The sequence below is a fragment of the Zingiber officinale genome, chromosome 2A, assembly GCF_018446385.1.
Source record: "Zingiber officinale cultivar Zhangliang chromosome 2A, Zo_v1.1, whole genome shotgun sequence".
NCBI lineage: Eukaryota > Viridiplantae > Streptophyta > Magnoliopsida > Zingiberales > Zingiberaceae > Zingiber > Zingiber officinale.
In genome coordinates, this window is record NC_055988.1 from 51,656,025 (window position 1) to 51,667,113 (window position 11,089).

Consider the following 11,089-nt stretch of genomic DNA (forward strand, 5'->3'; position numbering starts at 1 on the left):
GAGGCGGGTACTTTTGACTTATTGTCTTTGATATGCATAGTAATGAAATTAACAAGTTGCATTAATTATGTTCCTCATTTGTTTCGGTTAATCACTACCCGATTACCTGTTACCTGCTTGATTGTTTGTTTTTGCATTTCGTGTTGTTATGTACCTGATTACACATGCTCATAGGGGTAGTGATATAACCATGTTTCACCATGTTCAGGACCTAGGTTTGATACCTTATTTGATCAGTGTACTTTGATATGATTTGTTCATTATGGTGCACATCGTTATATGTCCATAGATTGGTTTAGTATATTACCATGCTTAGTGACATGCACCATTCGCATGATTGCATGCTGTGTGATAGATTGCTCCATTATTATCGAGCACACGCCGGTTCATCGCTCGGTGCTCGTTGTGACGCTTATGGATAGCGTGACCACGTGGTAAAGACGTCGGTTGCTCTTTGCTCCGTTGGTCCGCCATGGGTAGTGTGACGTAGTATGGTAGCGTAGGGACCCTCCTCTCGATGTCTGGAGATGAGGCATTCGCTCCCCATTTATGATTTGGGGTAGAGTATGTGTACTCGGCGATCCTGTTCACCTCGGTCGCATCGTCGGGTAGTGATGCAGAGTCTGCGGTCATCACCCCACCCACCTCGGTCCCACTTTTGTTGTGAGTTGGGTGATTGGCGTCGGGGTGACCGTGACATTCGCATCATACGTGATGCATTTATTGCTGTGTTTGTGTTTCTGCGATTTATATGCTGTATATTGTTTGGATACCTATGTTTTACATGCATACAGGATTTCTATACCACTCGGACTGTTTGTCCTGATACCCAGGTCCTGGTTAGTACAGTTTCTCTCCTGTTTTACTTCGGTTTGCATTTACCTTTATTTTATCAGGAGATTGTACGTATGATTAGTGCTAAGTGTTATTTCCTTACTTTGCATATCAGTTGTACCTGCTGAGCGTTAGACTCACCCCGCCTCCATTGTTGTTTTTTTTTTCAGGTTGATGCTGTCATGAGAGAGTTCCAGTTGCTAGTCCCCTGTAGACCATGAGGGCCTTTTAGATCTTTTGGTTTTCTTCTTTACTACACCATGTTTTGAACTTGTTATGTTTTGGATACTTTGGATCTTGTATGGATTGTTACTTGTGATGACTTTTATTGGGATTTGCTTTTACTACATGTCTGCCTAGATGACAGAAGAGGTAAGTTGGTTTTATCATCGGTTTTGAGCTTTACGAGTGTAGTGGAGTAGGAATATGTTTTGAGCTTTACGAGTGTAGTTGAGTAGGGTTGTTTTCGAGTCAGAGTATTATTGTTCTGTTTACTTGTTATATAAACTGCTTGGTGATTGTTTTATTTTTGTTATTATTCCAGCCGCATGTGGCTGAGGTATATAGTGCTTGTAGAAAAGTTTCAGATTGTCCGCCGTACAGGGGAGATGCTGCCGAAATTTCTTCGAACAGGGACTCCTCCGGGGCGTGACAACAAGAATTATCAATCATTTCTAATTCACTTAAATGGCACCCTAACACGAAAGCTATTTGAGTTAACAATCCTCCTAAAACAATGGGTGTAGTAGAATCCGATTTTCCCAATTTTACCAAATGCTTAAGAAAGAAATAACCATAATTAATTTCAACATTTTCAACCATTGTCCACAAATAATATAAATCCACAAGTCTTACTATCCCCTCTTTATCCTCTCTCCCAAATATAGTATTTTTTATAACTAAATAAACATATCTAAAAATGTGATTAATAATATGAGTAGCTCTAGAAATGTGAGGGTTAAAATGTGATTGTTCAGAAATTTATTGCCAAAAACATGAATTCACAAATTTAGGTAGGATCATACAAACACCACTCTTTGGCAATTCATAACAAGTATTAAAATCACTTAACGTCCATTTATAATCTCCATTAAGTAATCGAAATTTTAGTTTCCCCCCACCTTGAACATTATCGACTGTTATAGAGCTTAAAAACTTAAAAACAATTCTAGAGTAAGTAGGATATTTCATATTCATTACTCCACTCCACCCTATTCGTCCAAATAACCAATCTATATCATTCTTAAACCCCAATGTTTCCAAAGTTGTATCATCCACAAATTTAGTGCTTAAAAGAGAGCGTTTACATAAAGAAAAATATCTAAGTTGTTGTTCATCGCTAGAAAAAATGATATCAAAGTTGTTAGAGATACCTTTGAAGCATGAGTTTCTATCTTTCGTTGCAATCATCTTTTCCTTCCCTTTTCTTGTAGATGAAATCTCCTTGATCACATTTGTCATGGTAGAGAAGATTGAGCCCTTAAGGAAAAATGAGAGAAATAAATTAGAAGAGGTAGCTTAAAAACCCTAGAGATAAGGGAATGAAGAAGAAAGAGGAAGGAAAAAGGGTGTACGGTAGACACGACCGTGTGCTGCCCACACCCCCGTGCCCTAACCCCCTTAAGGGCATGGACTGGGCCATGTGTTATCACACGACCAGATTCACTTCCCACTCGCACGGCCCTGTCTTTGATGACTTTACACTACCGTGCCAACTGGCACGGCCACAGCCGACTCCTCCTCGGATGCACTTGCACGACCGTGTGTGAGACACGACCGATTCCATTTCCTTATCGGGTTGATTCGCACAGTCGTGCAGATATGCACAGTCGCAACCTTCTTCTTTTCGGTTCAGCTCACACGACTGTGTATGAGACACGACCTCTTCCTTCTCCTCCTCGGGAAGCCTTGCACGGCAGTGCTGGATGGCACAGCCAGTGCAGTTGTTGTCTCGGATCTTCACACGGTTGTGTTTGATACACGGCCGAGAACCTTTCCTCCTCTGGAATTGTCACACGGTCGTGTCTGGGACACGGTCGAGTCCTTTTTCTTCTCGGGATGCCTCACACGGCCGTATCATGTAGACACGGCCCTAGCACCCTTCCTTTCTGCAGGATGTACCTGGTCGTGTATGGCACACGACCAAGCTCTGTTTTTCTCTAAATGCTTGCTTTACTCCTTCCTTGCTTCTCCAACACTTCCATGCCCATGAATAAATCATGGCCAGCTCATGAAAGTGAAATTCTAGTCTGAAAACAAAACAGAAACAAACTCAAAAGAACTAACTAACGACAACTAAATCAATTCGGAGGACGAGGTTCAGAAAAATACAACCTTTGTTTCTCCTCTAAATCCATACCATGCATATATTCCTTCAACCGTCGGCCATTCACCTTAATCATCCCAAGCTCTTTATTCCAAATATCTACAGCTCTGAAAGGATAAGCCTTTTTAACTTCGAATGGACCTGTCCACCTTGATTTAAGCTTCCCTGGGAAAAGCTTTAGTCTTGATTTAAACAATAAAACTAAATCTCCTTCATTGAAATTTCTGCGAAGAATGTGTTGATCATGCCATTTCTTTGTCCTCTCCTTATAAGATCTAGCATGCTCATAGGCATCCAATCTTAATTCATCAAGCTCATTTAATTGGAGCTTCCTTTTCTCTCCTGCCTCTTTGAGGTTCATATTTAGATTTGTAATTGCTCAATAAGCCTTATGTTCTAATTCTACTGGAAGATGGCAAGGCTTTCCATAAACTAACTGAAATGGAGTCATTCCAATAGGAGTCTTGTAGGCAGTACGATATGCCCATAAAGCATCATCTAGCTTTAATGACCAATCCTTTCGTGAAGTAGATACTATTTTCTCTAATATAGCTTTAATTTCTCTATTAGAGATTTCAGCTTGCCCATTAGTTTGTGGATGATATGGTGTGGCTACTTTGTGGCTCACTCCATACTTTCTGAGCAACTTTTCAAACTGTCTTTCTATAAAATGCGATCCACCATCACTGATGATTGCTTTAGGCATACCAAATCTTGGAAAAATTATACTTCTAAACAATTTGATAATTGTTTTCGCATCACTTGTAGGTGAAGCTATAGCTTCTACCCATTTAGATACATAATCTACTGCCACAAGAATAAACCTATTCCCATATGAAAGAGGGAATGCCCCCATGAAATCTATTCCCCATACATCGAATAATTTGACTTCAAGTATGTAATTCAGAGGCGTTTCATTCCTCGTGGTGATGTTTCCAATCCTTTGACACTAATCACAAGACTGTACAAATTTCTTAGTGTTTTTGAACAAAGTTGGGCAATAAAAACCTGCTTGAAGAATTTTTGCAATTGTCTTAGAGCTACCCAAATATCCTCCATAAGATGAAGAATGACAATGAAATAATATATCTCTAACTTCTTCTTCGGGCACACATCTTCTATAAATCACATCATTGCATTTCTTATAAAGGAGAGGTTCATCCCAAATATAATTCTTGACATCTGAGAATTTTTTTTCTTTTGTTGATTAGAGAAATTTAGGCGTAGAACTCCACATGCCAGAAAATTAACAAAATCTGCATACCAAGGTACTTTTACACATGACAAAGCTAGAACGTACTCATCTGGAAAAACATCATCAATAGGTAAATTAGAATCTGCATCCTTCTCTTTATTTTGCCATACTCTAGAGAGATGATCTGCCACTACATTCTCTGCTCCCTTCTTATCTCTAATCTCAATGTTGAACTCATGTAGCAATAAAATCCATCTGATAAGTTAGGGTTTAGCATCTTTCTTTCCTAGTAAATATTGGATAGCTGCATGATCAGTATAAACTATTACTTTTAAACCCACTAGATAAGATCTAAACTTATCAAATGCAAACACTACTGCTAGAAGTTCTTTCTCTGTAGTGGAATAATTCACTTGAGCTGCATCAAGTGTTTTGCTTGCATAATGGATTGCATGTTGAATCTTATTCTTTCTTTGTCCTAATACTGCTCCTACTACAAAGTCACTAGCATCACACATTATCTCAAATGGAAGACTCCAGTCTGGTGCTTGAATTACTGGAGCTGAAGTAAGAGCATTCTTAATTTTATTAAAGGCCTCCATGCACTCTTTATCAAAGCAAAATTCAACATCTTTAATCAAGAAATTTGTTAATGGCTTAGATATCTTCGAAAAGTCCTTGATAAAACGTCTATAAAATCCAACATGTCCCAAAAAACTCCTTACTCCTTTTACATTAATCGGTGGGGGTAGCTTCTCTATTACTTCCACTTTTGCTTGATACACTTTAATCCCACGTTCTGATATTTTATGCCCCAAAACAATTCCTTCTTTAACCATGAAATGACATTTCTCCCAATTTAATACTAAATTCACATCTTTGAAGAACTATGGAAAGATTTGACAAACAAGTATCAAAATCATTACCATAAACTGAGAAATCATCCATAAACACCTCCATAATTTTCTCTATTAAATCTGAAAAAATTGCCATCATACATATATGAAAAGTAGCTGGAGCATTGCAGAGCCCAAACGGCATACGACGATAAGCAAAGGTACCGTAGGGACATGTGAAAGTAGTTTTCTCTTGATCTTGAGGATGAATTGGAATTTGGAAAAATCCTGAATACCCATCCAGATAACAGAAGTATGAGTGCTTAGACAATCTCTCAAGCATTTCATCAATAAAAGGTAAGGGAAAATGATCATTTTTAGTTTCTTTATTCAACTTTCGATAGTCAATGCACATTCACCACCCTACACTACAATAAAATCATTAAAAGACAACGGTTAAAAACCGTTGTCGTAAGCCTTTAAAACCGTTGTAATTGGCAGTGTTGTTAAAAGTGGGGGCTACGACAACGATTTTAAACCGTTGTCTTTGACTGAAAAGACAACAGTTTTGCAACGGTTTAAAATTATTGTCTTTGAATGAAAAGACAATGGTTTAAAACTGTTGTTGTTTAGAGTATTTTTTTAATAACATTGCCCGTTACAATCATTTTTGGGGCTACGACAACGGTTTTTAACCGTTGTCTTTGAGGGTGATAGACAACAACAACTATTTTAAATCGTTGTCTTTTAAATTATTATCTTTTAATACCAATATATTATATTTCAATATAAATATATAATAAAGAATCATAATCACAAAAGAAAGAATATTCCTCACATCAATATCATTCAAAATGTTACTTATACAAGAATTATAATCACAAAAGAAGAAACATGTCTCATGTTTAAATAAAATTTATCTCAATACAAATAAACAAATAAGTTCCATTTATAACTAATGAACAATAGCCAACTAATGAACAAGTCTCATCATAATCTTCAACTTGTAGGATTTCATTGAACTCTTTTTTCTCACTTGTTGATTCTTTTTCAATCAGTATATAAGAATTGGTAGCCACTGTTATAGCCTTGCATATAGCAAAATGAATAAAGCTCAATGGAGTGAATAGCTTCATGTAGCTGAAACCAAAAAATTGGGACAAGCATAGCTTAATGAAGATGATGTAAGAATTGGCAATAAGTTAATTCCAATAAACTGACCAGTCCTGCCCCAACATGATCACGAATGAAAGCTGCATCGCTGTATCGCTCTTCCTCTATAGCTCTCTGTGGCAACAAGAGTGCTTAGAATATAAATTAAATACAATAAGTGCATAAGACAAGTTTCATACATTCATAATAGTCAATGCCGCTCCAACAATATCCTTTTTTGTAGCACCAGTTATGGCCAACTTCAGCTTTGCAGCTTCTCCATAATCCTCTCTTAAAATAACCTCATTCAATTGTGCCTGATATAAGGCCATCACATAGCATGAAACTATCAGCAAAACTAAAGCCACAGTGGTATGAGCAAAATTGTACACTAGAACATAATAAACTTGACTCTAACAAGAGGAAATCAAGTTTGGTATATTCAGTTAAGCTTCAACTTCTAATTTAGTGGTGTTGTTTGTGCTACTCTCTTTGGGCATAACAAGCCAGAGTGACCATGGTCCAAAACTTTGACCAAGACTGATTTTACCAGCCAGTTGATGGCCTATACCATGTGAATCATTTTCATATGACCTTTACAAACCTATAATAAGATCTGAACTAACATTGGCATAAACCAAATTGTGCTAACTATACCAATTTTATGGATCAATATAACTGTTAAAATCAGCTGATATCATTTCAACTCGTCACAAGGACTCTTTGAGGGTTTTTTTTACACTGTTTAAGTTATTTTATACTTTTAAACCTAAACATTTCTTATCTGATTCCCTCACTTTTTACAATATTCCACTCAAATAGTTGATTCTCTTAATTGATTAATCACAAGCGGATGCACAAGACAACTGACAATGAAATAACCATGTAATTGAACATAAAAGTAAAATAGTTTTCTTTATAAATAAATATTAACCGACCCAACTCCACCACCAATCTGAAAACATCAATCGAAGACTAGAAGATTTTACCTTTAAGACAGAAACAAGTTTCTCGTGTTCTTCAATCTCCGTAAAATGCTACTTCCACCTCTCCCAATCCCAATCCTCCCCATTTTCCTCGACCGTAGTCACCTTCTTCTCCTCCTCCGTAATGCAACCAACAAATTTGGATGGATGACGCCTCAAAACACTATTGCATTAAAATACAAAAGAAAATCAACTTTTTTCCTGATCCAAAAATCTTAACCTAACGTTTACATAACTACACTTCATCAAATGAATGTACAAAGTAGAATACTAGTTTGTTTGTGTTGCATATAAAGCAAAAAAAAAAATACAACCTAGTTACTAAAGAATGATCAAACATATGGTTTATTGGTTGCACAATAAGTGCACCATCAACTCCTGCCTCTGACATGCACTGGAAGAAAAGGCAAATATGTCAGGGATTTTTTTTTTCATTTAAGAGCATTAAATAAGTTACAACAAATCACATATGATTGATTGCAGCAAGAGAACTTGGAGTCTGACCACCAGATGGTATTGTAAGAAATGGTAGTTCTTCCTTCTATCACTTTATTCTTAGCAAAGATGAAGAGTATATTTAATAAATTGCTCCACAATGTGATATACAATCATTTTCGAACAAAAAAAAGTAATGTATCAGTAAACTCACGATTACTAGTAGGCTGGGGGTCCTAAACAAGTATTACAAATAGTTCTTTTACTGAATATATAGCAAATCTAACTGTGAAAAAAATTGGAATGCGAAGATAACAACAATACACTACTATTAGGCAAAGTATCAAACCAGTATCAACAAAATACAGTTCCTTTTAATAATGCATAAAATGCTATTATACCGCCAATTTATCAACCATGACACTGGATCAATAATTCCAATAATGTGCACAAGGATAAATAGATAATATGAGACAGTTAGATTGTTTGAGTTTGGAACAATACAGGAATGACTGATTTCCAGCAATAAAATTCTAAAAGACTAAATCTCAAACGTCCAACATAGTTGGTGAAAGACCATTGATTCATACGTCAAATGTCAGGCACACAACCCGTCGTACTAACCTAAAACAGAACTCCAACTTAGGGCAGCTAAATTCTTCGCCTCTTATTGCTTCAAACCGACTTCCTTAACCCCAGAGATTATTTGAAACTCCTATCCAAAAAAAAATCCAAGTACCTTGAGCAAGAAATCAGCGTCCCTAGGGACGGAAGGCTCCTGGTCAGGAAAATAAGGGTAATTCTCTGTAGCCTATATGCCAAGGAGGAATCATCAGCATCGGATTCTTTATTCTTAGAGGTTTGGATTGTAGGTTATTTTCTTTGTAACGACTTGGATGCTGAGATCTCTAGTTATGGTATCATCTCCTAGAAGCCAACATGACTACATGAAAGGCAAGCAAGGTCATGGATTCTAGTGAGTACTTAGATAGACTTGAACCTTCCTATAGTATCATCTCTAGTTATGGTACAATCATTTTTCATAAACTTAAAGGGAAGTTGTTGATGTAGTTGTACTTGAGTTGGACTCATTTTAATGTGTTGGCAAAATCTATGACGTTATGTTTAAGTTGGACAAAACTTCTATATCCTCAAGCTTTAATCCTTACAACAAACTTTAATGAGAAAAGTAAATGACCAAATTAAAAATAAAAATATGTTATAACTACATGTGCAAAAGGAAAAAAAATAACATATTTTGATGCATAAAGCAGCTGGTCAACAAAACATGCACTTGTCTAAGAGTTTTCATACCTGATACAGAGCATGACTTAACTCTTACCTAGCTGTGTGTAATTGATTCTCAAGTGCAAAATTAGATAGCATCAGAGCATCTTATTCCTGTTTCAGCAGAAGAAAAACAACATTAAATTCCTTAAGGATTAATACATTGGCTGTAAAGTATAAAGAAGGATTATTCTAGAAAATTAGGATAAGGACAAGCGTGTTCTGATTACCGCATGCTCCCATCTCCCGTGTTCTGATTACCTCTTCTAACAGAACACCTGTGATAAAAGTCTTCCATGAGTTACAAGAAGACAATTCAAGTCAAACTTCAAATGATTAGGTATTCTATTATTGAGGTGGATATATGCTTGCTCTCTGTTTGATTTAATGGGGATCCAACTAATGTCCCTGATTATCCTAAAATCCTGCAAAAGCACCATGGTTCTGCATATATTAGTTGATACTTTGCTAGAATTTGGGATTAGATAAAAACTGGGAAATCATCTCACTGAAGCTTGAACATTAGAACACACGCTACCTGGCATGTAGAAAGTGATTAAAACATGATTGATAAATAAAGACCGTTTTGATTGCACAAAATAGAACAATAACAAATTTGATGAACTTGAGCTCACAAAGTTACAACATTTGTAGTTACAAAATTACAAGGTTTTTGCGAATCAAGATTTGTAGAAAAAATATCACGGTTTGATTATCCTTCCAGCCAATACAATTGCTCACACAATTAGATTTTCCCTAAGCCTTTGGATTAGCATAAAGCAGCGCATTGAATCAAACCTACCTCACGATGTCCGTGATTTAAAGCCCGAGATAAGCTCAAAACTCAATGGAAACACATCGCATAGTAAATCTTCAATTCTTCAACCTAGATATCGAGAATCAAATGTAGCCAACAAGGTAGCCAAAACATGGTAATCAAGGAGACTCATCCAACAGCTCATCCTCAAAAATTTTGCAGGTAGAGTGTAATAAATGCTCAATTTCTTACAACAGAACGATTGGATATTTTCAATAAGTAACCTCACCTACTAAGACTAACACCTAAGCATGTTTTCTTTGCAAAGCAAGAGACATCAAAATTATGATATTTAACCATACGATTGCGGGTAAAATCCTGAAAGGCATGGTACAATAATCAGTATTTGGAATTAGGTAAACGTGTCCAAACAATTAAAGTGCAGTAAGAATTTAAACAAGAAATAAACTTCTGCAGCACAAATATATATATATATATATATGTGTGTGTGTGTGTGTGTGTGTGTGTGTGTGTGTGTGTGTGTGTGTGTGTGAACTTAGATTATTTATCATTTCTAAGTGTCTTCCAAATCCTTATAGTGGCATAATGGCAGGAAAAGAAGTAAGTTCGATAAATATACCAAAAAAAAAGGTCAAATTGCTTAGATCCCTTGTTAAATCTTGGAAGGATAATGGAAAAAATTTTGCAAAATTCTGTGGAAAATGCGTTCCATTTCAAAAATTAGCTCAGAATATGTAACTTGCTCTTATTTTTGGGTAACTCAACTTCCATTCACTAGGAAGCAACACACAGCCAAGCAAGCGCGCAAAACCATGATTTTAACATAACCACACAAAAAAACATCTAGAGGGAGTTGCAATTATGCCGCGCGAACGAGGATTGTGTAGCAAAATAAATATACTCCAAAAGGGGGCAGGAGATCCTCAAGCTACAATCCAGAGCGAGAACAGCAAGCGGCGACAAAAATCGTATACAAGGAATGAGGAGGTGACCTGGGCGACGTAGAGGAAAGAGATAGACCGAGGGTTGCGGCCGGCGGCGAGGGAGGAGGTCGCGGCTGGAAAGGCATAGGAGATGCTAGGGAAGATTCCTCAAATATGCTCTCGCAGAGAGAAGGGCGACAAGATCAAAGAAAGGAGCAAGCGTTACATGAGGAGAAGGGAAGATTCCTCTGGGTAGAGGGTGGGGTTAGTCGTAAATGGACTTTTGCTTCAAGAGAGAGGGAAAAAAACCTGTACCTTGACCTTGTGATGGATGTGG

General features: G+C 36.9%; 2 long non-coding RNA genes across 2 annotated transcripts; both read right to left on the reverse strand.

Annotated features, from left to right (window-relative positions):
- Window positions 1–6,404: 6,404 nt before the first annotated feature.
- On the reverse strand, window positions 6,405–7,684 carry LOC122039641. The gene is made up of 4 exons (XR_006128294.1): window positions 7,644–7,684; window positions 7,333–7,492; window positions 6,544–6,660; window positions 6,405–6,478 (listed from the first exon to the last, which is right to left on the reverse strand). It is a non-coding gene; the product is annotated as an uncharacterized LOC122039641 (long non-coding RNA).
- A 1,160-nt stretch (window positions 7,685–8,844) lies between these two features.
- On the reverse strand, window positions 8,845–9,304 carry LOC122039642. The gene is made up of 3 exons (XR_006128295.1): window positions 9,282–9,304; window positions 9,107–9,165; window positions 8,845–8,920 (listed from the first exon to the last, which is right to left on the reverse strand). It is a non-coding gene; the product is annotated as an uncharacterized LOC122039642 (long non-coding RNA).
- Window positions 9,305–11,089: the final 1,785 nt, after the last annotated feature.